The sequence below is a fragment of the Erythrolamprus reginae genome, unplaced genomic scaffold (assembly GCF_031021105.1).
Source record: "Erythrolamprus reginae isolate rEryReg1 unplaced genomic scaffold, rEryReg1.hap1 H_12, whole genome shotgun sequence".
Lineage (NCBI taxonomy): Eukaryota > Metazoa > Chordata > Lepidosauria > Squamata > Dipsadidae > Erythrolamprus > Erythrolamprus reginae.
The window spans coordinates 466111-492986 of record NW_027248465.1 but is presented as its reverse complement, the minus strand read 5'-3'; the positions used below and the strand labels follow the sequence as shown (position 1 = coordinate 492986).

The 26876-nt window shown below is 34.8% G+C and overlaps 1 pseudogene; it reads right to left on the bottom strand.

The window, feature by feature from the left end:
• Positions 1-6055: 6055 nt before the first annotated feature.
• On the bottom strand, positions 6056-22038 carry LOC139155350 (mucolipin-3-like; annotated as a pseudogene).
• Positions 22039-26876: the final 4838 nt, after the last annotated feature.

The following is a 26876-nucleotide window of genomic DNA, read 5'->3' as shown; positions in this document are numbered from 1 at the left end:
GCTCCCTGCTGTGAAAATGGCGCTGTGCTAGGCAGAAATGAAAGTGAAAAGTGAAAAGTGAAAGTTTGAGCGAGAGTGATTGTTAGTGATTGCAAATTCGAGCCGGCACAAAAACTTTCCCTGCTTAAATTAAATGGACTTCCCTTGTAAACTTAACAATTAGTCTTCTGGAAAGGGGGAAAAGAGAAGGAAAGAAAGAGTGGGGACAAAGTATTTAAGATAGAATATAAAGAAGAAAGGACAGTCAATTTGATTTGGATATGGCTTCTAAACAACAGCTCAAAGCACCATTCCTAGACCCACCAGCCACAACTATACAGGAGTTGCACCAGGCAATACAAATGGGTTTTAAAAAACAATCTGAAGAGTTAGAAGAAAAAATTCAGAAAATGGAGGAGAAATGGGAGGAAAAAGTAGATGGTGTGACAGAAACAATACAACATCAACATGAGGCGATGAGGGAGGATATTGTGTTAGCATTCCAAGGGATACTGTTACAAATACAAGAAATTGAACAAGTTAATTTACAGCTGGAAAATAAAATGGAGGAGGTACAAGAGAAGATAGAAAAATCAGATGCTGAATGTATAATGATGCAATATAGATCTATGGAAGGGGCTATCAGAATAAGAGGTCTGAGAGAAAATGAAGGAGAAGATTTAAGACAAATTTTTGCAGACGCCCTGGAGAAATTTCTAGATGAAAAAGATGTTGACTGGGCTTGGAATATTGATAAAATTTACCGTGTGAATTCATGGATTGCTAAACAAAGGAAATTACCAAGAGATGTTGTTATATATTTTGTTACAAGAGGTATTAGAAACAGAATTATACAACATTCATTTCAAAATAAACTTCAAGTCCTAGGGCAAGAAGTTGTTGTATTAAAAGAAATCCCTCCCCAGATGTTAAAAACAAGGAAGGACTATTCTTTTCTGGTCACTGAGCTAAAAATGCGGCAAGTACAATATAGATGGGATGTCCCATATGGATTAACAGTCACATACAAGGGAGAAAGACATCGTCTTAATACAGTGGGGAAAGCAAGAGACTTTTATGAAAAAATTCTAAAGGCACGTCAGGAACAAGCAATAGCATCAACGAAGGAGCAGGCACAAGAAGGAGCGATGGCTATACAAGAAGGCTCAATACAACCACCAGAAGAGAGGATAGTTATGGGTAAAACCCAGAAACAACTAAAATTACAAGACCAGAGGCAAACACGTGCAGCAGTAAGGCGTAGAGCGCAAGAGACCAAGATACCTCTGATGACATATGCTCAAGTGGTGGATGGATCGAAAGCAGTGGGAGGAGCCAGATATAAAACGACTCCAGCGGACTTGGAGGCAGTGCTCCAGAGGCTTTCGGGTGCCAAAGATGGCAATTAAATTTTTGACATGGAATGTTAATGGTTTGAATTCACCGCAAAAAAGAAGAAAAGTATTTCACCATCTGAAACAATTTAAAAATGATATAATATGTTTGCAAGAGACTCATATAAAATCTGAAGACCAAAAGTTTTTACAGAACGCAAAACTAGGGACACCATATATTGCATCGGCTCCGGAAAAAAAGAATGGAATTGTTGTATATGTAAGACCTGATCTTAAAGTTAAAGTGATTGAAGCTGATAATCTGGGCAGATATATAATAATTGACTTAACAATAGAGACAAGGAATTTTATGGTAGTTGGAATATACGCACCTAACCAACAGCAAGGAAAATTTTATGAGTTATTACATAAAAAATTAATAAACTTGGATCGTAAATCATATATAGTGATGGGAGATTGGAATGGAGTAATTGATGTTAAAATAGACAAGAAGGGCCCTTCTAAGAATATTCAAAATAAGGCTAAGCTCCCTAAATCTTTTTTTGATATGATGGACGATATAGAATTAAGAGATTTATGGAGAGAAAGGAATGATAAAGAACAAGATTTTACTTTTTTTTCGGATAGGCATCACTCATTCTCAAGAATTGACTTTATACTAATAACAAATGATTTTTGTTCTAGGGTTAAGAAGATAAAGATTTGTCCAAGAACGCTGTCAGACCATAGCCCAGTATGGATGGAGTTGGAAACGGGAGAGAAACCTAGGAGAACGTGGCGATTAAATGAAAATTTATTTAGATATGAGGGGAATGTTTCGGAATGTAAAAAGCTGATGAAGGAATTTTTTATCTTAAATATGCAAAAGGAAACAACGATAGATATGGTCTGGGACGCAAGTAAAGCTTTCATGAGGGGGGTATTAATTAACCAGAATAATGTTTATAGACGGAAACAGAATTAAAAAAAAGAGGAATTGGAAAAAGAAATTAAAAAGAAAGAACAAGAACTGATATATAACCCAGAGGATAAGAAAATTAGAGAAATAATTACATTATTAAGATCACAATTTAATATGTTGGTCTCAGACCAAGTAGCTACTAATTTGCAATATGCAAAACATAATAATTTTTGCAATGCAAATAAACCTGGGAGATGGTTAACATATATGTTAAGGAAAAAGCAAAAAATGAGAACAATAGATAAGGTATTATATAAAGGTAAAGAGGTATCTCAACAGGATTTGATTAAAAAGGCTTTTATAGATTTTTATAAAGATTTGTACACAAAAGACAAAATACAAGGTACTGACATAGATAGATATTTAGACAAGGAGTGCATTCTTAAAATCCCCGAAGCACAAAAAGAGAAATTGAACTTATATATAACTAAAGAAGAGATTTTATTAGCAATTAAACAGTTAAAAATAGGTAAGGCTCCAGGCACGGATGGTTTGACAGCAGTGTATTATAAGAGCCTTCAGGATGAGATAGTAGAACCACTTAAAGAATTATTTAATAAAATACAAGAAGGAAATGGGATCCCTCCATCATGGAAAACATCTTTTATTTCATTAATTCCAAAAGAAGATCAAGATCACACTCAGCCTAAGAATTATAGACCTATATCACCGCTTAATATAGATTATAAAATCTTTACAAAAATTTTAGCTAACAGACTGATGCCAATTATGCAACAGATAATACATAAAGATCAAACAGGTTTTATACAAGGTAGACAGATGAGAGAGAATGTTAGACAAATTGTGAATATATTGGAGTATCTTAGGAGAGATATTCAGATTCCGGCGGTGCTAATGTTTTTAGATGCTGAGAAAGCGTTCGATAGATTGAATTGGCAATTTTTGGAAAAGATACTTCAAAAGATGCAAATGGGAGAATATTTTACTCAGTCTATTAAAGCAATATATAAAGAACAAACTGCACGGATAATAATTAATGGGAATTTAACAGAATCTTTTCAAATTGGTAAAGGTACAAGGCAGGGTTGCCCATTATCACCGCTATTGTTTATATTAACTTTGGAAATGCTGTTAAATAAAATACATAAAGTAGAGGAAATAAGGGGGGTTAAAGTTAAACACTATGATTATAGAGTGCGTGCATTTGCAGATGATGTGGTGGTAACATTAACACAGCCTCTACAATCTACTAAGGTATTAATGGAAATTATCAAGGAGTATGGAAAAGTATCTGGTTTTAAAGTCAATGTGGGGAAAACCAAGATGATAACAATAAATATGACAGGGAATCAAAAAGAAGGTTTGGTAAAGGCAACTGGGTGTGAGATCGTGAAGAAAGTAAAATACCTGGGGGTTTATATTTCAGTAGACAATGGAAAATTATATAAGTATAACTACGAAACTTTATGGTCCAAGATACAGATAGAGATGGATAAATGGAAAAAATTGCAATTATCATTGTTGGGGAGGATAGCGGTAATCAAAATGAATGTTTTACCCAAATTTTTGTTTTTGTATCAAATGATTCCAATACTTAAAAATGAGTCAAAATTGTTGGAATGGCAGAGAGGAATTAATAAATATGTTTGGCAAGGGAAAAAACCAAGGGTAAAAATGAAAATAATGCAGGATACGAGAGAAAGAGGTGGCCTAAAATTGCCTAATTTGAAATTGTATTATGATGCAACAGTTTTGGTAGCTATAAGTGACTGGGTAAACTTAACTAATGAAATGATATTGAATATAGAAGGGTATGAATTGTTATATGGCTGGCATGCTTATTTGGTTTATAATCAAAAGGTGGACAGGACTTTCAAGAGCCATGTACTAAGGAATGCTCTGTTGCGTGTCTGGAGAAAATATCAAGGGATAATGGATTATAAAGTACCTATATGGGTGGTGCCCAGACACGCAATAGAGAATACTAGTTTTGAACAAAGGCATGATGTTGTAACATATAAGGAATTATTGAAATTAACTGATGGAGTATTACAATTAAAATCTTTGAATGATCTAAAAGAAGAAGGATTAGTGCAAACATGGTTTCAATATGCTCAGTTGAAGGATAGATGGCAAAAGGATCAAAGACTTGGTATGGAACAACAGGAAGGACAATTAATAAAACAAATTAAGGACCAAGGTCCAAAGCACATAAAAAGAATATATAATATACTTATAGAAAAAGACTCCGAAACAGAATTAATTAAGGACTGTATGATAAAATGGTCACAGAATTTTGAGGAAACGATCACATTAGATACATGGGAAGTAATATGGGTAAGAAATGTTAAATTCACACAAGATCAAAATTTGAGAGAAAACTTTTATAAACTGTTTTATAGATGGCACTTGGATCCTAAGAAGTTGGCTAGTATGTATCCTGATATACAGCCTAAATGCTGGCGATGTGATTGTATGGACGCTACTTACTTTCATGTGTGGTGGACATGTGTAAAAGTAAAAGCATTTTGGATAAAAATATGGTGGATTATGCAAAATGTTCTTAAGAAAAAATTGAAGTTTACACCACAGTTGTTCTTATTAGGTATTACCACAGACTGTACAAGTATAGAGATTAAATTGATATTGAATCTAATAACAGCAGCGAGACTCTTGATTGCCCAATATTGGAAGAAGGAAGAGTTACCCACAATTCAAGAATGAACAATAAAGGTCATGAACTTAGCAGAGATGGCGAAGATATCGGCCTACATGAAAGATCACTCGAATGAAAAATACATATTGGACTGGAAAAAATGGATTGATTATATTCAAATTAAATATCATTCTAAAAAATTTCAAATAGCATATGAATAGTTTAGGATTTTTATTAGTATAATGAGCCTAAATGGATTGGGGTGTGAACGTAGTAGAGTCAGGGAGGATAATAGATAATATAGAATTTAAGTACGTACGACTTTGATTTTAAGGGAATTGATAATTTGATTTCACTCTGGGAAGTTCGAGGGGGGGGGAGGTTGGGGGGGTAGGGCGAAGGGGAGGGAAAGAGATTAATATAACTGTTTTGGGGGGAAACTTTTATATATGCTTTTTTCCTTTCTTTTTATGACTTATTTTATGTTTCTTATATAATTATGAGGGGTTTGTAAAATGAGAAACAATGTAAAGTTACCTACCATTTTTTTTTCAGTTTGTATAATTGTGATAAAAACTAATAAAACTTCTAAAATAGAAAAAAAATATTGAAATACAAGGAACTTAGGCAGAGTCTGATAATTGCTAGCGAGCATTTTGATGTCATAATATTTGTTTAATACATTTGGTTGTATAAAAAAAAAAGATAAAAAAAAAACCCAACAAAAAATAAAAAAAAAAACCCCAAAGAATTAGTGGGGATAATCACAATTGCTCACTTTACAAAAGTATAACTGACACCAAAGTTATTTTATGCACCATTATTTTAAAGGTTCACTGGTATCTTTATTCCTCAAACCTCAGAAAGTTTAAAATAAATCAGTAATTGCTTTCACTTTTAACCATTTGCAATTCTGAAAAATTGGTATCTATCTATCTATCTATCTATCTATCTATCTATCTATCTATCTATCTATGACATTGGGGGATCATGGGAATCCAGAGCAGCTTTCAAAACAGTGTAGGGTCACTAGGCTTATGAGAAAGTGCCTACAGTTTCACTAGATTCAAGACTGATGTTCTGTTAACCTGCTTTCTATTCTCACAGCAGTCAACTTAATTAAATATTGAAGAAACAAAACTGTCAGATGATGCATCTGTCACCCAGGCCTTTAGTCACCAACCTTTTACAACAACAGAAAATATTTATAGGACTCTCCTCTTCTAATCTGTATCTTCCAGAGTTTGGCAGGTCTTTGCACTGGGCTATGAATGAATGAAGTTCTGTCTCTGGAAAGCCTTCACGCTGGTAATGCTAAAAAAAAAAAAGTTGTTATGTAGTACAACTCCAGTGGATATTATATGGCTATGAAAAACACAATTTTTAAAGAGGGGTGAGGAAAAATAGGAAAGGTCAGGTTTCTCTTGGTGAGTTAGAAGCCATTAAATGAGTAGAAAAGTGAGGTTCTTGAACCCTATTTCTCATCCACCTTCCCCCAAGTTTCCACATGAGATTGGGAGATTAGGGTGGACTTGTAATCTGCATTTTATTGGTCTTGAAACCCTGGTAGAAATGACAGGGGAACACAACTTTGAGCCTCAGGATTCCAGGCAGACTCTAGTAGCCTTGGAGGAAATATTCAGATGTCTTCCAAATGATGCTGCCAAATTATACTTTTTCATATGAGACAAGAGGAAAATTCTGAAATCAAAGAGCAAAGCCATCTTCTCTGGACCCTTGTGATTTACATGGATACATCCATTCAGTTTTATTGCCCAGGAATGGTAAGAAAGTGATGTGGTTCTGCCATCTTCCAGGATGGGTTTTCAACCTCCCACAGCACTAGATTTTTTTCAACTTGCGATATGAAAGCTAACCAGAGCCAAATCTGCTTTGTCAAATCGTACGTTAGCTACCTGAAGATGCGGACGGCTGTTAAGGCAGTAATAAAATAATAGAGAGGGAGCAAGGCCTTTGAAATATGGTGCTGGAGAAGACTTCTGCGAGTCCCTTGGACTGAAAGGGGATTAAATCGGTCAGTCCTAGATATCAACCCTGACTGCCCTTTAAAAGGCCAGATGCTGCAGATAAAACTCAAATACTTTAGCCACCTAATGAGAAGGAAGGACTCACTGGAGAAGAACCTAATGCTGGGAGAGATTGAGGGCAAAGGAATAAGGGGATGATAGAGAATGAGGTGGCTGGATGGAGTCACTGAAGCAGACAGCGTGAGATTTAATGGACTTCAGGGGATGGTAGAGGACAGGAAGGCCTGAAGGAATATTGTCCATGGGGTCACGATAAATTAGACACAACTTTGCATCAAAACCAACAAAAATCATAGGAATTGTGTTGAATTAAATATCCTTGTAATTCAATATAAACATAACATTAACTTAAAATATTGTCTTGCTCCTAGGTTCTTCTCATGTCAGTATTGCAAGAAGAGTGCTTGAGGGCTTTTCATATTTTTTTTGTCTTTAGGGCCTACAGAGGACATTAGGAAGTTGGAGCACCCAAACTATCTTCTGAAGAGATTCCCTCATATTATAGGCAATGGGAAGGGAAAAACAACTGTTATCATAGTACATGTCCTCTTGCCCAAGGGAAATTAAGCATAGTAGTTCAGATTAGAGTTGGAAAATTAAGCAATAGATTATAGCCTTAAACTTCAGTCTTGGTTGTTCTAAAGAACTTGCTCAGTTCTTTAGAACCAGATAAACCATGCTAACAAAAAAAAATTAAATACAAAAAACTTATCACTCAGCTATGGAATAAATCGAACAGATGGCCTGTGATTTGGATACATTATGCGCAGGCCAAGCCCACCCCAGTTCCGCAAAGGGGGGAAACATCGCAATACATTATATGACGGTAACATGACTCTGTGAGTTTGACATAGACTGAATAAATGATGACACTGCATCATGATGTCATCATGCAAATGGCCCTTTTTTGCTTACTTGCAGTAAATATGAACTTATCAGAGCTCTGTGTCATTTGTATGACGATGTCATGATGTTATGCTGAATTCTTGCAAAGGTGTAGAATATCTCTGTTTGCACAAGAGACTAATGAAATGAACAAAATCATTTGATATTCAGAAAACTATTTCAGAACTTTTGGAAATTCACATTTCAAAAATTAAACGTAACATCCTATAGTGTTGTTTATGTACCTTCACTGTTTCATACGTGTCTGTAATTAAGGCAATGAAGAGACTCAGGACCATGTAGATAAAGAGGCTAATGAAGGAGTAGAGGTAGATCCGGCTGAACAGCCACACCAGGTATCTTTTCTGTTGCATTTTTGCAAAAGTAGCAAACATGTCATCTCCATTTATCAAAGAGAAAAGACATTCAGAAACCATATTCAAGGTATGGAACTAGAAGAGAACAAATATTCAGGAACAAACAGACAAAAGAAAAGAAAATTATTTCCATTTTTTGCTCAAGTTGTTTAAAAAATACTGGTCAAATACAGTAAACTGCAAATAAATGTTACATGTTTTACTCAATACCAGCCCATGAAAATCTCTGGATATTACAATATTTTATTAATGTGCATCAGTGCCTCAGATAATGCAGAATATATACCTATACGTGACAACTCCATATTCTGGTGATCATGTATAGTTACATAACTAAAGTGATAAACTGGCCTTTCAGATATCTTGGCAGCGTGCTCATTTTGTTAACATTTGCGCAAGACCCTTCAGATACAAAACTAGATGACAAACATCCAACTCACAGTACCTTAGCATGATATGGGCCCAGCACAATCCAGCCACAGAAACAATAACCCAGATAGATCATAGCACAGGAGCAAAATCGAATGACATCGGGCAATGCTGCACGGAGAGTTAAAATAAGCAGCTGAAAAACAAGGCCCCAGAAAAACCCAGAGATGCTCATTAGACTTTCCAAAGACATTCAGCATTGCCAGTTAATAACAGAAAAGAATACCAAGAGCATGAGTGTTCCAGAAGATCCTTACATTATATTTCTTAAAGAAGCTGAGGTAGCGGATCACTCCAAGCCACACAAGCATGGTGGAAGTTCCTAACAGGATACTGCAGACGTCATAGCTTGTCAGACTCTATATGAAGATTAAGATGATGTTCAATAAATTACACTAACGGAATTTTAGGGGGGTGCCCATAAAAAAAGGACCTTTTATATTCATTTTAACTCTTGGGGATACCATATTTTCTTTTCTTTTGACACTGAGATGGGAGACATAAAGTTCTGCTACGTAGATTAGGAGACCGTTGTTGGGAGGTGAGTAAACCTTATTCCATTAAAAAGAAATGGGCTAAAAATGTCAGGGCTGTTTCCTGGTGGACAAAGAGCACAAATGCATTGCACAGCAAATTAATAGACTTTTGATGATATGCACAGATACTGCTCATTTCTAATTTCTAATGATATTACCATGGATAGGTAAAATATACAGCTAGAAAAATGCCTTCTCTGGAGCAGCAGTTTTCTCAATGTGACCATTTTCCCCAGTTGAAGACTCAAGTGAACTATAAAAATAACAAAATTCAGGTTGGTCAATAAGATTTCAATTGGGACTTCCAAAACTGGAACACAGGCCATCTAATCAGCATTCAAGTCACTTACCTTAGCTTGTATCTCCATCTTTAATGTAGAACCAACTATGGTAAGAAGGTCACTAACGATGATCATGATATACCATCCATTGACAAATTCCACTAGATCAGAGAAAGATACTTCTTTCTTATAGTGATGTTGGAAAAAGTCACAAATTCCTAGGATACGTGAGAGGGCAAGAAAAGAGAAATTGCTATTTAAAACCTGCAATTAAATTTATTAAGAGATACTGACAAACATAAGCTTACCCTTTGTAGATAAATTCCTTTAATTACAGATCGTGTGCAGAGAATCAGTGATGCAAGACATGTCAGTATGACAAAACCATCAAAGATCATCATATAATGGGTATTCTTCTGTACTGGGAAAAAAAGATTGATTTACCTGTCTATGCATAATAGTCAACCTGATACACTCATAGAACACATACTCATTTGTTTCTGAGGGGAAATTTTCTTCGTGAAATTGCCTTGAGAGAGTGCTAATAATGGAGAAGAGGCCTCCATCTTACTTAATTTTTCAATACAGGGAGAGGTGGATAATTAAAGGATTCAAAGCCATCAAAAAGAATGAATGCTTCACACTTTTGGTAGTCTAAAGAGGACCCCTCCTCCCTCAAGTTATATAGTTATTTGCACTTGGGGCAAATTTCCCATTGTGGGGAATTCCCTTCTAATATACTGTAAATCAGAAGTGAAATTCAGCAGGTTCTGACAGATTCTGGAGAACCAGTAGTGGAAATTTTGACTAATAAGGAGAACCGGCAAATACCATCTCTGGCTGGCCCCAGAGTGGGGTGGGAATGAAGATTTTGCAGTATCCTTCCTTGCCACGCCCACCAAACCTCACCCACCAAACTGGTAGGGAAAAATTTTGAATTTTGCCAGTAATCTAAATATTAACCATATAGAAAGAGACTTTTTTAAGGACTATAGGTGAAATGATGTAACACACATATTCAAATTGCGTGCTCAGTTGACAAACATACTTTTAAAAATATAGTTACTACAGATCATAGCAAATACTATATTTAACATCATGCATCACTAGGCCTTCAATAAAACCTAATAAGCACTAAATAAGTAATAACAAAAGTATGTTTTTTAAGCTTACTTGATCCAGAAACATGCCAGTCTTTACATTCCTTGATGGCAATATCATTGTCTAGGCTTATTTTAATTCTTCCACTATGAGCTTTGTTATCAAAGAGTATCTGTAGATATTGTGGAGATAGAAAAGATGCTATTATTCTTATTTCTAAACACTCGTTAGTTCAGATAGAATCTGAATAGTTTATACCTAATGCTTGGTAATAAAATCAAAATCTATATCTATCTATCTACCTACCTTCCATCCATCCATCTATTTATCTATCTACTATTCTTCTCAAAAAAGCCATAAAGTCTTATAGTTAGCTTGAAGTATAACTTTGAAGCAGTGATGGCATATAAAAAGCATATTTTGTAGAAAACAGAAAATGCTTGGAGTTAGTTTAGTTCTGTCAGTGTACCATTCTCCCCCAAATCTAAGCAGTTTAAAAATAAGGTGGAGAAATAGAATAAAGGAAGACTATATCTGAATAATCCTCGAACAAAACTTAACAAGAGAACATGACCCAATGTCTTCATCTTTTTAATATTGTTTCAGAAATATTTCTATTCTTATCACTATTTGGGTTTTATTGCACTTTTCCATCTGAGGAGTATTCAAGTTGACCACCAGCCACAGTCAACCAAAAATAAATAGAAACAAATTTTAAAATGTACAATTACAATATAGTTACACGCATAATAAAAGTATTAATATTATTGTTAATATTATTGTCAAAAAGCTAATACTATACAGAATTATGTTTTGAACTTAACTAAAAGAAGAGTAGGTGAGTTACCGCGAGAATTAATGTGAATTGTAGGACACACACACACACACACACACACACACAGAATAGCTGATTTACCAAATGGGTATTTGCAGCTGTGGGCAGGCAAATCTCTGGTAGCAATAAATTATTGGTGCCTGCCTCTTGATTAGCTTCAGCGTTATCATTTCACTTTATTCTCTACTTCTAAGTTGCTAATGTATATACTGCAATAGTCCACTTTAAGAAGAAGCTGACACAATCTAGGCCCATTTCTCCCATCCCAAACCTGCCCTTCAGAAAATGACTAATTACAAGTCTTCATCAGTTCAATTTTTTTTACTTGCTTCCTAGTTTATCTGTACATAAACAACCAAGCTCAGAAAGTTCCAAGGACTCCACCTCCGTACTTACTGTTAGTGTGAAATCATAGCAGTCTGGGAGTTCATGTTGTCGAACGGTCTGGAGATTAATGGCCTTCAGTTTGAACGTGAGTGTCAGAGTTACAAGTCTAGAACAGAGACCGGAGCTTTATTTCACCATTACCAAAAATATTCAAGAATGCCAGCAACTTTTATTTCTCCTCACCTCTGGAAGTCCAAAGTGAAATTGAAAGGAGTCTTCCTCAGTGTCCCATTTTCCAGAGGTAGTATTGGCTCCACATAAAGACACTCTGTTTGAAGACAGATGCTTTACGGCATATAGAAAATACTCAATATTTAATAAGATGAGGAAGACAGAAAATCAGTAATAAGGAAATTAAATCCAATCTGGTCACTAGTAGTCTTATCTAAATAATACGAGATGTAAAATCTTTCTTCATACTTGCAAGAAAAAAGCAGCTATGTTTTTTCATTAATTTAATGCATATATTTACTGAACTTCTTATTTGATAAAGAATCCCTGAAAATATCTGCTTGTTAAAAATAAACCCAAAAAGGAAATTTTATACTTGATCCACAGATCAGTACCCTAATACCCTAATTTCTATGGTTACAGGCCCTTCTACTTATGACTGTAGAATGATGTTTCAATGCAGTTATGAATTACTTCCATCTGAATAAAATGAAGAAACAGTAATTCAGAAAGTTCTTGTACTGTAATTATTTGTATATGTTACACATTGGTTCATGTAATTGCATACATATATCAAGAAAAGACCCTCAATCTTTCAACAGTCCTTTAATATCTTTCATACCCAAGAGGTTTAAGCTAAGATATCCTTACAGAATTCAGCTTTTGGTATTGTTTGGAAATGTTGTGCACATATGTTTACTACATTAGTTCGCTAAGAGATTATTATTTATGTCACTATTTCCAAACTCCAAAAATAAGTCACAATGCTTCTGAATTCTCATAACAGACACTACCAATAATTCTATATGTTCAGTAATCAATATTCATGTTGAACAGTTAAGACTGTCCACTCAAATTTATTCACAAAGTTTCAGAGGCCAGTAGAGTCAGCCAATATATTTCGGTATTTGCCTAAAGCACATAAACATGAATGGCTCAGGCAGGTAAACTAACTGGATTTGTAAGTGCATTGTAAGGTGACATTTTCTTCAATACTTCAGGGCAAAAGTAAGAGCGCAAAATAATCCACACAGCAAACATTTATGTCATCCAACAGGTTACTAATGCTTTCTATCACATGTCTACAGTCTGAGGGCACTGCCTCACTTTTCCTAATAGTAAAGTTCACCCTGAACCTGAATCACCAATTAGTGTTGGTGATGTTTGCAATGTTGAGTTGGCAAGACACTTTTGTGGATGAGGGACATCAATTGCTTCAATTTTGATTATACTACAGTATCTTGCAAGTAGATGCACCCTTAACCCTGTTCAATAATTACCAGTATGAAGAACCTGCTTCAGATACAATAAAGTCAACACACTGGGCTATGAGTCAGCCATTTTTATCAGCAGGGTATCAGGCCACTTGGAAACTAAACCACGTACACCCTAAAGGTGCTTTTTCAAGAGGCACCTGGACTTTCTGGTTTTTCTTTCAAGATGTTCTGTTTCTCATCCATGAAGCTTCTTCAGCTCAGAGTTGAAGAAGCTTATTGGATGAGAAGCAAAACATCTTCAAAGAAAAACCAGAAAGTCCAGTTACTTCTTGAAAAAGCACCTTCAGGACAACCATAACCTGGATGACTGAGAATCTCCATAGATATAAACAATGTACATCTATATGGAATATACTAGGTCTGACTGAAGCTGACATCATTTGAGTGAAATGGGGCAAGGAATTAAATGAAGCACCACTACTGCAGGTTTCATGACTTAAACAAGACTCTAATGTACAAGTAGTCCTCACTTACTAATCACAGTTACTAAGTGATATAGTCATAAAGTGAAACATCCCATGACAGGTTGTTAAGCAAAATGGCGTGTGACTTTTGTGACTTCCTGCCATTTTCCACAATGATTCTGCTTGTTGGAAACAAGCTGAGAAGGTGACAATGGATGTTGCAATAGCTGCAAGTTCAGGGATTGGTCTTAAATATACCTTTTCACTGTTGTCGTAACTCTGAACTGTTACTGAATGAAGCAATTGCTAAGTGAGGACTATCTGCAGTAGTTGAATTTCTTCCCGTACAAATAAAACATCTGAAGTGTCTACCCATTATATTGTAATGATACTGGAAATTACTATGTGTTTGCTTTTAAACACTATGACTTTGCTCAAGTTGTCTTTCTTTCTGACCTCTGCCCACCCCACTCTCATTCTTCTCTCTCACACACAGAAACAATCTATCTGATTTGAGTAGTTCAGTATATCACCAGTTTCAATTTCTGGGTCAATATCGAAAGTGTCATTTCCAGGGCTGATAATTCCTCTCTTGTAGAAGTACTGACATATTGCCAGATCCTTTCTTTTCGTAGGCGTGATTTCCAACCAAATTAGCACGCAGCTGTAAGAACTAAGCGACAAGGTACAACCAGTTAATGGAGCTGCCTGATAATTAAAACTGAACTAATTGGAGACGCAAGAGAATGTCTGTGATGGAACATACTGCTTTTCAGATTTATTGATCTCATGAATAGAATTACAAAGACTAAGCTTCAAATAAAACTCGGTGAAATGGATTCAGTCATAGAAAACCTCATTTTTATGGGCCAATTGCCTGTGTTACCTTTATCTCATGAGGTTACTATGGAATTAAAAGGTCTGCATCTCTTGCCTCATTAGAGCCAATGCAAGCTCTATGGTATAGGAAACCAATGTGATTTTCCTTCCATTCATTTCTGTTTACATATAATGACTTGGCTTTTTCAAGCTTAGTTTAGGTTCAGTGTTCGAGAGACTAGAAGAGACTATCATTTCTTGACCAAACTTCTGATTAAAGAAAATATAACGTTTCGCTGGCTTATCCCACAAGGACTATCATTGACATGGAAATCAACAAGATATAAGTTGGAGAACTTGGACCAAGCAAGAGACTTTTATGAAAATAGTGGAATAAGCGAAATGGAACAACTAACAAAAGAATTGGAAGCAATGCAGGCGGAAGCTATGGGGGCACTCACACAAGTGGAGGAGCAGGACCAAGGGGCTAGAAGAAAGCAACCTCAGCGGGAAACCAAGAAATACAATAAATGACTGCATCGAGAGATCTAAAAATCTTCTCTGTAAATATCAATGGACTTAATGAACCAAAGAAAAGAAAACAAATGTTTTCCAAAATCAAGAACCAAAAGGCTCAAATTGTGATTCTTCAAGAAGTACATATAAAAAAAAGTAATCGGAATTTATTGTTAAACAAAAAAATTGGAAATATGTATGCTGCATTAGCAGACCAAAGGAAAAGAGGAGTGGCAATGTATGTTGAGAGTTCTATAAATTCCAAACAATTATTTAGTGATAATGAAGGTAGAATTTTGATTGTCCAGGTTGATATTGAACCTAAACCCCTAGTTATTGTTTCTATATATGCCCCAAATGATGATCAAATTATGTTTTATGAAAAGTTACATCAAAAAATTATAGAGTTAAATTTGGAAAATATGTTAATTATTGGAGATTTTAATGCTATAACAAATAGGCAATTAGACCATTCGGGAGAGAAGAAAAGTAGTAAAAAGAAAAAAAAGAATTTACTACCCTCCACTTTTCAAAAAATGAAAGCAGAATTATTATTGAATGATATGGAGGTAGAGACATCCACATAGAAGGCAATATACTTTTTACTCTAACCCCCACAAAATTTGGACTAGAATAGATATGGTGTGGGCACCCAAAATAACAGCAGAATATATACAAGAGGTGGAAATAGATGTCAACACTTGGGCGGATCACAACCCAGTCATAGTTTATATGAGAAATATCAAAAAACACTACAATTGGCAAATGAATAGAAACATTTTAAAAGAGAAAGAATATAAAGAATGGATTGAAAAGGAATTAAAAATATTTTTTGAAATTAATAAAAATACAGACACCACTCCACAAAACTTATGGGATGCAACTAAAGCATACATAAGAGGATTAACAATATCATACACAGCAAAATATAACAAAGAAAAGAAAAGAAAATATGAACAATTAATAGATGAATTAAAACAATTAGAATTTTTATCACAACAAAATATGAAAAATAAAGATTTGGGGAAAAAAATAAATTTAATTAAACATAAAATTAGACTGCAAGACCAAAATCAGATATTGGAAAAAATAAAAAGAGCTAAGCAACAATACTTTGAACATGCTAACAAACCAGGTAGATGGTTAGCATATAAATTGAGAAAACAGAGACAATCTAAATTAATTAGACATTTAGAAGACAAAGATGGAACAATAAAATATGACTCAGAGGGAAAAGCAAACATAGTTCAAAAATTCTTTAAAGAATTGTACAAAGATGACAATATTGAAGAAGACGTAGTATTTAAATATTTAGAAAATTCAGAGTTACCACAAATAACAGAAGAGCAACAAGAGAAGATGGACAGTCCTATAACAATGGAAGAACTCCTTACAATTATTAAGAAGCAGAAAAACAACAAAGCCACAGGGCCAGATGCAATTCCAGCAGAGTGGTATAAAATAGAAAATGAAATATTAAGAAATAATATGTTGCAAATTTTTAATGAATGTAGAGTAGATGGTAAAATTCCTAAATCTTGGTTGGAATCATTGATAACTTTAATTCATAAACCAGACACAGCAAAAGAAAAAATTAAAAATTATAGACCAATATCTTTACTGAATGTAGATTATAAAATATTTATAGCAATATATGCAGAAAGGTTGAAAACCGTAATAAATAGTAAAATCCATCCAGATCAAAATGGTTTTCTCCCAGGCAGACAAATTAAAAACAACCTTAGAACAATTATTAATGTATTAGAGTATTATGAGCAATATTCAGACAAAACATTATCTTTAATGTTTCTAGATGCCCAAAAAGCTTTTGACAACGTGAATTGGACATTTATAAAGATGCAATTAAATAGAATGAGATTTGGCCCCAAATTTGTTAATTTAATAGATGCTATATATTCTGAACAAACAACAAAAATTATATTAAACAATGAGCAGCTGGAAGTGTTTAAAATAAATAAAGGAGTTCGCCAAGGATGTCCTATTTCACCTCTTCTCTTTATCATGACTTTAGAAACACTATTAATAAAAATAAGAGCAGACTCAAAGATAAAAGGTTTAACAGTTGGAAAAGAGACATATAAAGTCCAGGCTTTTGCAGATGATCTGACCTTCATAATGGAAGATCCGATAGTTACAGCACCGAGATTAATCCAGACAATAGAACAATATGGTAAGGTAGCAGGTCTGAAAATAAACAAAAATAAAACAAAATTTATAACTAAAAACATGAACAAATTACAAGAAAGCAATTTAGAATGTATTACTGGAATACAAATAGCTAAAAAAGTAAAGTATCTAGGAATATGGCTAACAGCCAAAACAATAACATTAAAGAATGATAATTACATAAAATTAATTAATGAAATTAAAAAGGATTTGGAAATATGGAATAATTTAAAAGTATCTTTTCTGGGAAGAATTGCCACAATTAAGATGAATATTTTACCTAAGGTATTATTTTTATTTCAAGTGATCCCAATAAATCCAGGGGCAAATTTTTTCAAAACCTTAACAAATGTGGTTAAAAAATTTTTATGGCAAGGGAAAAAGGCAAGAATTAAGATAAATATGTTAGAAGATATAAAAGAGAGGGGGGTTTTGCCCTCCCCAACTGGAAACTATATTACCAGGCAGCCGCCCTAACATGGATCAAAAATTGGATAACTTTAGAGGATACGAGAACATTAAAATTAGAAGGACATGATCTTATGCTTGGCTGGCATGCATTTGTTTGGTATGATAAAGATAAAAACCATTCTTATTTTAAAAGACACACATTGAGAAAATATTTATTTGATGTATGGAAAGACATAAAGAAAAACCACTTTTTAACAATCCCAGATTGGGTTACCCCACTGGATGCAATAATACACCACAGGGTATTAAAGATACAAGAAAAATAAGATATAAAGACTTGTTAGACAATCAAATGAAATTAAAAACTAGAATGAAATTACAAGATGAAGGGATACAAATTGACTGGTGGCATTATGCACAGATTAGATCTAGATATCAGAAAGATAGTACACTTTACATATTTAATAAAAGCAAAAACTTGTTAAGCGATTTAATTACTAAAAATCAAAACAAGGTAATTGGGAAAATATATAAATATCTGATTACCCACAAGAACATTGAGTTAACATTAAAAGATAGTATGATACAGTGGTGCAGAAATATAGGTAAAGAAATAGATTTAGATACATGGGAGAAAGTTTGGATGTGTAATTGGAGGATGACAAAGTCAGTTTCTTTGAAAGAGAACCAAATTAAAATGTTTTATAGATGGCATCTCCCACCAAGTAGAATAGCAAAAATGTTCCCAAAAACATCACCTTTATGTTGGAAATGTAAGAAAGAAATAGGATCCTACTACCACCAATGGTGGACATGTAATAAAGCCAAAATATACTGGAAAATGATAGAGAAAATGACAAAAGAGATTACGAAGCAGAGAATAGATTTCACCCCGGAGTTTTGTTTATTAGGAATTACTAACCAAAACTATAAAAAAGAAATTTTGTATTTAATTATACACATTTTTACAGCGGCAAGAATTGTTTACGCGCAGAATTGGAAAGGGGAAGATATCCCCAAAGAGGAGGGAGTTATTGCAAAAATATTAGACTGCGCGGAAATGGACATGATGACAAGACGCTTGAACGACCAAGAAGAAACTAAATTCTATGAAACATGGAACAACGTTTATGAATGGATAGATAAGAAGAAAAAAATAAAAATAGAAGATCAATAATAAGTATAGATATTTTTGTTCAAAACATTCTCTTTTTTTATTGAGATTAACAATAGATTTAGTCTATATATATAGAATAGAATTTTTAAGATTGTTTGACTTGAAACTAGTTAGAATTTTTTTTTTTATGATATAAATTTTTAAAATAAATTTTTTTTTTCATTAGACATTTTTTTTCATTAGACATTTTTTGTATTAGTAGCATTGAATTATGTATTTAATCATGTATTCCTTTTTCTGTATCTGCATTTATACTTTTGAGAAAAGCAGGGATGATACATCCCTACATTTTATGTTAAATGTTTGTAAGTCTGTCTGTCTTTTTAAAGAAAATTAATAAAAAAAAAATATTTGAAAAAAAAAAAAGAGAAGGGTCTTTTGCCCCCTACTCCCATGCCTATCACCCCTGCCCTCCCCTTCCCATGTGATCTTCTTTCCGCTCTTTCTACAATCTTGGCACTTTGCCCAAAATCCACCAGGGGGTGTCGTCTGCCTCTAACAGGGAGTCATTGAGAGGGGCCTTTCTTCCCCCTACCCCCATGCCCATCACCCCTGCCCTGTCCCTCCCCCCTCCAACGCACTCCTCTTTCCCACCCTTTCTACAATCATGGCACTTTGGCCCACCTTCTGTCAAGAGAAGGGAATATCAAGTGCTTTCCCATTGGCCCAGTGGAGGGCAAATGTCATGGCTGGCTTTCTAGAGGAAGCTGTGACAGAAGTGAATCATAGACAATGCCCACTCTAGGACGCTGCACTCGCTCTCATTAATGGCCCAGATGTTTCAGAGTTATGCTGGAACACACACACACACTAAGGGGTACTAGGGTGTCTTACTCCCACAGTATTTGTTTCCAGAGGGTAAATCATATGTGTAGCAAGTTTGTTTAAAATTGCTTGAGTCATTCCAGACTTATGCTGGAATATACAGCCGATAGATAGATAGATGGATGGATGGATGGATGGATGGATGGATGGATGGATGGATGGATGGATGGATAGATAGATAAATATTACCTGGTTTATTGCGAAAGAGATCTGGTCATAGACCTCTGTTTGCGTGTACACTGCATAGGTGTCATCCATGCTGTCCATATAGCCTTTCAGGAATAGATGCTTAAAGGATACCGTGTTTTCTTCTTTAAATGTAACCACCATTTGATTGCTTAAACCAAAAACTACAAGCTGAAAATATCAATAGAAAGGGAATTCTTCAGCTAAAATACTCAAAAAGTCCATTCTGACCACAAGTACATTAATTTTTTTAATTGATGGAGCATTCGTAGCTACCGTATCTTTCAGAGTATAAGACACACTGGAGTATAAGACGCACCTTAGTTTCAGGGGAGTAAAATAGAGGGGGGGAATCTACCTATCAGGTATTCATCTGGTTAGTGTTCTTAGTCAGTTCAGCTCGAACACATTATTTTATCCTCTGGTTAGGGCTGAAAAAGCCTTTTTCAGAGGGGGTAGGAATGAAAGCAAGCCTGCAAAGACTTAGGGCTGGAAAAAAACTTCTTCGGAGGGCATAGGAAGCAGAGAAGATTGTCAGCACCTTGCTAGGGCTGGGGAAAAAACTTTGAAAAAGTAACATTCAAAGTATAAGTCACACCCAAATGTTCAGCCTCTTTTAGGGAGGAAAAGGGTGCCTCTTATCTGTATATTCCGGAAAATACAGTAGTTCTACCACCATTCCCTACTCATTCTCTTGGTAGTTTCATTTTACCCTGAGAGTATGAAAGGTAAATAAATCAGGAATTGAACATATAGGAAAAAACAGCTGGGTACCATCCCTCCGATTTACAACTTTTATTTTCATTCAGTGGTCAAAGACTCCTCCTATATTTATGTAACTATGTTACACTTATAATTTAGCCCAGTTCAATATAATGACTATTTTATTCTTTTTGATCTTGGATCTGTTTTGCTAATAAAAACATAATATAATATTAGTATAGTTCATATTGGACATTTTCATACTATATTCTGAACACACAGATTTCCTTATAGTTGGTGAACAATGAGCATTTAATTAGTAGAAGGCTGAAGAGTGACATATATAATAATGAAATGAAACTGCAACTATAATCTTGATATTGTTCATTGTCTCCACTTGACTAATAGCCTATTCTGTTCATTACCCCAATCCAGCATCCATCAAATATTTGGACTAAAAGTTCTATAATTCCTAAACGAGATAGCTATGTTAGCTGACACTTATGAAAGTTCTTTTGCAACACAGATGAAGAACATATGATGAAGATACATATAATATTATTAAATTTGTCAATACTAAATACTTGACAAAAATATTTTCTTCCAAAATATTCAGTGTGTAAGAACACAGGTCATTTCAATACTTACAGATGGTCCTTGATTTACAATCACAATTATGACCAACATTTCTATTGCTAAGCAAGGCAATTATTACATGAGTTGTACCTGATTTTATTTTTAAATATGTGGGGGGGGGGGGCGCATGGTTTTTAAATGAATCACTGCAGTAATTGATTGAATTATGTGGTTGCTAAATAAATCCAGCTTTCCCTATTGACTTTGCTTGTTGGAAGCCAACTGGGAAGATTGCAAATGCAGGTCACATGTTTCTAGGATGCTGCAACCATCATTAGTATATGCTGGCTGTCAAGCGCCCAAATTCTAATCATATGACCAAGCCCTTGTAACTTTAGACAGTTACTAAACAAATGGTTATAAGTCGAGGACTGCCTGTATTAAGGTCTGAAAGTTTCAAATACCAACCGTACAGATGGTTCTAAAAACACAAGTCTCTAAAGAAGCAGTAAATCAGAGGTTGTCACTCAACTGGTTATAATTTCTTGAATTTATATAGCAGTAGCTAAAAATGTGTAAGTAATAATTGTACTGCAGCTGTGTATCTCACCTGGATAGTGACCATAGCTATTTTCACAATTTGTATGCCCAGCTTCCACGGTTTCCTTCCTCGGCCCAGAATTTTTCACAGGGATTCATAAAGAAAAAATTAAGTTTTCTTCTTAACTGATCTTCCAGAAGCTGGCACATTGATGATGTTTTACACTGTATAAATGTTCATCATCCTGAGTACTGCAGCTGCCTACAAGCACTTCAGGATTTTCCATTGCTGGAACAGAAAAAAACATTAGCAATATTGTAACGATTAACCAAAAATGCTATGCATGTATTTGTGAGCATATCTAAAAGTCAAGGTGTGATTGTCTCCTTTAACAATGAGAGTTTCAACTCCAAACTACAAGTATTACAGCACCTTCCATGCCAACTTATAGCTCATCGATGTTATTTCATCAACTAATCACAGCAGTGAAAAAGATATTAACAGTGAAGAAAAATGAGTTCTCCCACAGTTCTCATGTTCCTATCATAGAAAGCACTATTTTTTGGAACCAAACATAAGGAGGTTTTTTTCCATAAACACATTATTTTGTTTATCAGTTTTCCTGTTAAGATTTTACAGGATATTGTTTCAAGAGTTATTTCTCAAAAAAATCTTCCACATTTCTCCTATCCTCCCCCTCTCTTACGTGCATTTATCCTTGGCTCTTGCTTGATTTCTACGCCATCATAAAATGGCTGAGAATCACGGCTTCTGAATGGTCTAGAAGTCCAAAAATGAATAACTGTGGGTTCTTTAAGACATGTGTATTATATGGAACTCCATTCTATGTCTTACCGTCATACAGATCACACTTTCAGAGAAAAGTCACAGAACCAATTTTTAAATCCAATTCCTTGAAATGCTGTGAGCTAAGAAACTTTAGCACATTGAGGGAGTTCCATAAACTTCCTGGGCTTTTTAGTATTAGGAACCCTAGAAATTACAATATATTCTGTTTGCTCTTAGAGTACGAATGTCACAGAATCTGCTTAAACTTCCTTCTAGTTCTAATAACCCTCTAGTTCCACAGAAGGCATGTGAATTCTTTAGTTCTGTATTTGCAACATTGGCCTTAATGTATTACAAATTGTTGGTAGAGGACAACAACAATGTTAAAAGCAGGTGTAGGTCCATTCCAAAATAAGTGTGCTCAGAGGCAGGTCTCTCATCTGAAAAATGGAGCTTTCTTCCATTCATGTCTGGGTAGAAAGACAATAGATAGGAAGTAGATCCACTGTGAGAATGAAGACAAGATATTATCAACATCTTCAATACTGAAGATACCAGAAAACCAGGTTAACTAAATTCAAAGAATTTATTATTGAGAATTGTATGATGCTCAAGAAATATAATTGCATTACTGGTATTGCTATGAAAAACAAAAGAAGCAATATTTGGGGAACAGATTCCTGTGCATACGAAGGACAAAGAAGCTAATCTATAAAGCAGTAGCTCACTTCCCTTATCTTTCCCTCCTCTTCCCTGGTCCAGGATCTATATTATATGTGGCAGATTCCTCAATTCATCTCATTTTACTGAAAGAGTAGTAGATCCTTGGAACAAACTTCCAGCAGACGTGGTAGATAAATCCACAGTAACTGAATTTAAACATGCCTGGGATAAACATATATCCATCCTAAGATAAAATACAGAAAATAGTATAAGGGCAGACTAGATGGACCATGAGGTCTTTTTCTGCCGTCAGACTTCTATGTTTCTATGTTTCTATCTCTTTCTCTTTCAAAAAGCACCAACGCACAGTTGATATATTAAGATAAATGGGAGGAAACTCATTGTTATCTCATTTGACACTGGCATATAAATGGGACATAATGTGCTCATTTTAAAGCAGTACAAAAATATTTTCATATATAAATTATTTTGTGGGACCTATCATATTTGTACAAGGTGACTGTCTATTCCACAGGATTATTAATGTCATATCGATCCTGTAATACTGCCAACCCAATAGAGATGCTCATAATCTCACAAGATACAATAAAACCCATGCAAAACCAAATTCTTTATATAAATGTTGCAGTCAACTTATCAAATATAATGCTAAACATTCTCTTTATTGACTTCAATTGCCAAATCAGAGCCAGAGGAAGTAAATGTATGCATAGAGTTAATTAGTGAATATACAGTCCATTTTTGGTATCATCATTTGAAAGGAATATGCCGCCTCCGAACTGATTTAACTGTTGCTCATAAAATCATACATCACAATGTACTCCGTTGGCAACTACTTCACCTTTAACAACAACAACGCAGGAGCATGCAATAGATACAAACTAAATGTAAATCGCTCCAAACTAGACTGCAGAAAATACAATTTCAGCAATAGAGTGGCCTGGAATTCACTACCGGACTCTGTTATTTCTTCCCCCAATCCCAAAATCTTCAACCTTACATTATCTACAATAGACTTCTCCCCTTTTCTAAGAGTGCATAAGTGCCTACCGTTCCTGTCCTAATGTCTCTTTATCTTTTCTATCTCTACTTTATACTTATATTATGTTAAACATACTACAATACAATACCATATTTGTATGATAAATAAAATAAAATAAATAAATAAATAAATAAAATAATCAGAATTCAGAAAAATCTTCAAAGAACGGGAAGGCAATAATGTACCGGTAATCAAATCCTTGAGTTGAATTTTATTCCTGATGACAACATAGGTAGATTCATAAAGTGGGGTTTTTTGCGGGGGTGGAGGGCTACAATCAGTGAAGGGCTATCAAACTTTTTACTACCACACTGTGGGCGTTGTTTATGCAGGACGCCCTGCATTTTCTTTCATCATCTTTCAGTGCAAATTGGATGCTCTGGGATGGAGCTCCATTTTTGCTACCCCACTGCATCTCCCTCCCTCCCAGTCCGGGCAGTAGCCCACCCCTGGCTACAATATGGAAATGGTATTGCCATTGCCTTCTAGGATTTTTTTTTCAGCTAGTCTACACATGAGATCCTTCACAGACCAAGTGTTTCTAAGTGCTAAATACAAGTACGCCCTACTCCACTGTTCAACTAGACAAGATTTGTTGAAATTTTGATTTAGTTGGCCAGATTTTTCAATTCAATACAATTAGTATATTTTTTCATGTATTTATTAGATTTGTGTTTAGGAAGTTCAGAGTATGTTTATAAATTAAATTAGAGTGGTAGATTTAGCTGGCCATCTATGGTTTGTCAACACTACTATACGAGTGTCTCATAGAAGCAGAATCTAAATTTCTGACACTGTCTCAATACTAGCCACTGATGATTATTATATCATACCCTATAACTAAAATCCATTTCAAAAAACTGAACTGTTCCAAGCTAAAATTAAAAAGCCAGATGAATTTGAAAAGGGGGCTATGATTAATTTGCACCACTCAGCTGAAGTTAAAAACAAAGTTCTAGAAAGCTTTTGTTCATTCACTTAGATATGCAAGTACAGTATTTTAACTTTCTCCACAATTTTGAAAATTATTCAACTATCCTTCAAATAAAAAATAGCCTCCAGAAAGATGTGGATTTTTTTTCTTTGTAGTTATTTAGCATCATCATGTTTGTGGGAATGATAAATAGCCATGATTCATCTGCATAACCAATAACATAGTGTCATTCATTAAAATGATTTCAAAGAAAGGACATATAAAATTAACATTACCTCTATAATGTAACATAAGGCAACAATAATTCCATAGCAATTTTAATCTGAATGGAAGGAACATATTTTAGCATCATCCAGAGTTTTTTTAAATTTAAGAACTCTCTAAATTGTCCAGTTGAAGAAACTTAACACCATTTACCTAAAAAGAAATCTACTGCAGTGTTTTTCAACCAGTGTGCCGTGGCACACTAGTGTGCCGCGAGACATGGTCAGGTGTGCCGCGAAGCTCAGCAAGAGAGAGAGAAAGAAAGCAAGACACAGAGAGAGAGAAAGCAAGAGAGAGAAAGAAAGCAAGAGAAAGAGAGAGAGAGAGAAAGCAAGCAAGAGAGAAACAGAGAAAGAAAGCAAGAGAGAGAGAGAAAGCAAGAGAGAGAAAGAGAGAAAGAAAGCAAGAGAGAAAGAAAGCAAGAGAGAGAGAGAAAGAAAGCAAGAGAGAGAGAAAGAGAGGCAGGGAAGGAGGGAGAGATAGAAAGAGAGCAAAAAAGAGAGGAAGGAAGAGAGAAAGAAAGAGGGATGGACAGAGAGGGGGAGGAAGGAAGAGAGAGAAAGAGGGAGAAAAATAGAGTGAAAGGGAGGAAGAGAGAGAGATAATTTTTTTGTCCAAACTTTTTTTAGCCCCCACCCTCCTCCCACTCAATGTGCCCTAGGGTTTCATGAATGTAAAAAATGTGCCGCGGCTCAAAAAAGGTTGAAAATCACTGATCTACTGTACAAAGAAAGGGCATATAGATTTAATATTACCTCCACAATAAAACATACGACAGCAACACATTCATATAACTTTCATATAATTTATTTGAATGGGAAGGAAGGGATTTGATTATTATTATTAATATTTATTATTATTATTTATTAAATTTGTATGCCGCCCCTCTCTGCAGACTCCAGAAGACTTCCCCAAATCCAGAAGACTTCCAATTGAAGAAACTTTTTAAAATGTTCATTTATCTAAGGAGGAATCGAAAGCAATGCCCATCTATCTAAGAACTTAACCTTAATTAGAATAATGAATATTTCCATTAAGTCAACATAGGCTTCCACTGATGAATTAAATTAGTTTTTAACAGTCGATAGCTTCTATACATATTGCTATCGGAGTGAAAGTATAATTTCTGAAGGAAAAAAGGATGCCACCTTCATGTTTAGATGGCATATGCATTTACGCCCAGAGTCCTTCAGGAGTTGGGCATCATATTATTTATTTCTTATTTATTAATTGGACTTTTATGCCACCCCTCCCCGAAGACTCAGGGTGGCTTACAACACATAATGAAACAATATATAACGTCCCAAATCCAGTTAATTTAAATTGTAATCTTATTATAATTTATAATCGAGTCTGTGGAGAAGGGTGGCATACAAATCTAAATAATAAATAAATACATAAAAATAAAAAAACCCAAACCATAAAAAGTCAGTCAGTCAGTCAGTCAAATCAATCAGCATGCAATTTTAGAAAAATCATTCCCTTCACATAGCAGCAAAAGTGGGAGGATGCAAACTTAAGAGTTTGTCCCAAATAAAGCATCTCTTTTGAGAAAAATAAACAAACGTGATATTAAATAA